Below are 3,162 nucleotides of genomic sequence, written 5' to 3'. Positions count from 1 at the left end.
AGGCGGCGGCGGCGGGGGCGGCGGCGGGGAGGGGGGCGGGCGGCGGCGCGGGCGGCGGCGGCAAGCTGCTGTGGGGGTGCGGCGGGGGCGATCTCCAACGATCTCCCACATCTGGGGGCGATCTCACACGATCTCCCACATCTGGGGGCGATCTCCCACGATCTCCCACACCTCGCCGGCCCGGAATGTTGACGAGTCGCCTGCGGTGCGTGCGTGGCCTCAGGCGCGGCGGCGCGGTGGTCGCCAAGAAGCCAGTCAACAAGTCTGTGCGGAAAGGGTGCGTGCGTGTGGTGGGGGGGGGGTGGTGAGGTGGGGGGGGAGGGGAGGGGGCTGTGCCAGCCCACCCTGACCTCGAGCGGGTGTATCTCTGTCAGGCATGCGCTGAGGGACGCGCCGCGCAGGCGGGGCGTCGCCGTCAAGAAGAAGCGCTTCTAGCAGTCAGGGTACGGCGGCGGCGGCGGCGGCGGCGGCGGTGGCGGTGGTGGTGGAGGGTGGGGGTGGGGGTGGGGGGGGTCGCGGACGGCGCGCTCGCCGCGGGTGCGGCGTCTTCACAGACCACACACACCCGCACAGCACTCCTCCAGACTCCGCACACACGGACACACGCGAGACCGAGAGCGGTGGCTCAGGCCTCAGCGCACAGCGGAGCCCACCGGACCCCCCGTGGCCGTGCCGGGAGAGACAGAGAGAGCGGAGCTGCGCGCCGGCTGGCGCGTGGCCTGGCGGCCTGGTGCCGTGGTGCGTGTGTTCATGCGGAGATCTCCTTACTAAGGCTCGGACATCCATGCAGCCGCGAGTAGTGCGAGTGCTGAGATGCTGCTCCGGCAGGAGTTGGAAGAGAAGTTGCGGTCACAGACCAAGGAGCTCGCTTCTGAGCAGCGCTCTGCGAACGCTATGAAGAAGGCGCTCGCATCGGCGCGGGATGAGCTTGCTGCGGCACAAGGCCCTGGTGGCTTTTGGTTACAAATTTACGGATTTACGGATTTACGGATCGACCCCCCTCCCTCCCCGTCCCGCGACCCGGCCGTGAGACGCCGATCCGGGAATCAAGTTGGTGCCGGGGGGCGGTGAGCCTACATATAGTACCAGCACTGTTGTTGTGTGTGCCCCAAACAAGGGATTTGAAAATGTGTGTCGTGTGTATCCTGGTGAGCAGCTGGTGAGACGCGTCGTGATTCGTTGTTAGTGCCAGTGCGCGCCAGTCTAGTGCCAGTGTGTGCGAGGGAGTTCGGTGGTAATTTTTACCTGCCACATTGAATCTTAACGGGAATTCTTTTGAAAGAAAGAAAGAAAGAAACAGACAACCCAAGGGAGGGATGGGAGGACGGCACGCCGCCACCACACAGGGATTTTAAGGTCTTTTGAAAAGAAAGAAAACACACAACCCAAGGGAGGGATGGGAGAACGGCACGCCGCCACCACACAGGGATTTTAAGGAGAGGAGTAAGGTCTTTTGAGAGCGCCTTCGTTGTCGACGTACAATTCTTTTCCCCGCGAGGGCTGTCTCACGCGCCAAAGAGCGACACCCGCCGACAGCGCAGTCTCTACACCCTCAGCGCCGAGAGCACCTCGGGCCGACCCGATCCGCTCTGCTACCTCGCCATGGAGGAGGCACGCGCGGCGGAGCAGGCACTGAAGGAGGCGGCGGCCAAGGCGGCGGCTCGCTCGGCGGCCGCCACCACCGTCTCTGCACCCGCCGACGCCCGCAGTTCTCTCGCCAACATGATCCGCGGTCGGGCGGGCTGCAGCTCGGCGGGCGGGCGGGCCGCGGCTGCGGCGAGCGGCGCGGCCGAGATTGTAGTGAGCGGGTGCGGCAACGAGAGCATCAACGGGACGTACCGGCGGGACGGCGAGAGGGACGGAGTGCCTTGCTACCGGCATGTGAGCGAGTCTAGACGTGGCACACAGGCCGCCCCGCGCGCTGGTAGGTCGCAGCTAGCTCCCCGCCACTCCCCGCGACGGCGTCCGCACCCAGTCCACCGCCATCTTGTCGCCTCGCCGCGATGCGACTGCAGTCTCCGGACAGCGTGACTGCAGTCGTGGCACCGCGTGGCCGCAGTCGTGCCCTCTTCACACCGCAGGCGGCCGCGTCGTGGACGATCGAGCGGGACACCGACCGTTCGGCCGGCGAAGCGGTGCGTGCGCGAGAAGCCAATCCTGCAATCTCGGACAACGGTCTCGGACAATCTCGGACAATCTCGCCTCCCCTCGCCTCCCCTCGCCTCCCCTCGCCCCCCCTCGCCTCCCCTCGCCTCCCCTCGCCCCCCCTCGCCTCCTCCTGCTTGCGTCCATCTGCGGTCGACCGAGTGGCACCCGCCTGCTCTAGTGCACCCGCCTGTCTGCTGTTCAACTCCCTCTCTGCGTCAGCGCCGCCTTCTTCTCTCCCTCCAGGTGAGCGAGTGGTGCATCTGGCACGACAATTTCTTTTCTCTCCGCCCACGAGTATTTCTTTTCTCTCCCTCCAGGTGAGCGAGTGGTGCATCTGCGACGACAATTTCTTTTCTCTCCGCCCACGAGTATTTCTTTTCTCTCCCTCCAGGTGAGCGAGTGGTGCATCTGCGACGACAATTTCTTTTCTCTCCGCCCACGAGTATTTCTTTTCTCTCCCTCCAGGTGAGCGAGTGGTGCATCTGCGACGACAATTTCTTTTCTCTCCGCCCACGAGTATTTCTTTTCTCTCCCTCCAGGTGAGCGAGTGGTGCATCTGCGACGACTACGGCTTCGAGTCCCACTGCTTCGTCAAGGCGAGAGGCAGCCGAGAGGCAGCCGAGAGGCAGCGGAGATGCAGCAGAGGTGCAGCCGAGATGCAGCCGAGATGCAGCCGAGGTGCAGCCGAGGTGCAACGGAGATGCAGCCGAGATGCAGCCGAGGATAGTCGAAACTCTCCCTCCTCTCCTGGCCAAGGCGGGCGCACACCTCTCGCCTCCCGGCCGCATCTCGGCCATCTCTCGGCCCCTCTCGCCGCCGCTGCGTCCGAGGGCGGCGGTGGTGATCTCGGCAGATCTCGGCGGCGGATCTCGGCTGATCTCGCTGCGTCCGAGGGCGGCGGCGGAGACTTCCCCCGGCCGCCAGCTGTGACGGAAGTGCGTCTGTGTGGACAGGCGGCTGGTGACTTGCCTCCTGCAGCCGGCTGGGCGTGCAGCCCTGCCGTCTGCACAGGCA

This window comes from Emiliania huxleyi, assembly GCF_000372725.1.
Source record: "Emiliania huxleyi CCMP1516 unplaced genomic scaffold EMIHUscaffold_93, whole genome shotgun sequence".
In the NCBI taxonomy this organism is placed as follows: Eukaryota; Haptophyta; order Isochrysidales; family Noelaerhabdaceae; genus Emiliania; species Emiliania huxleyi.
Note: the sequence above shows the minus strand (reverse complement) of the source record.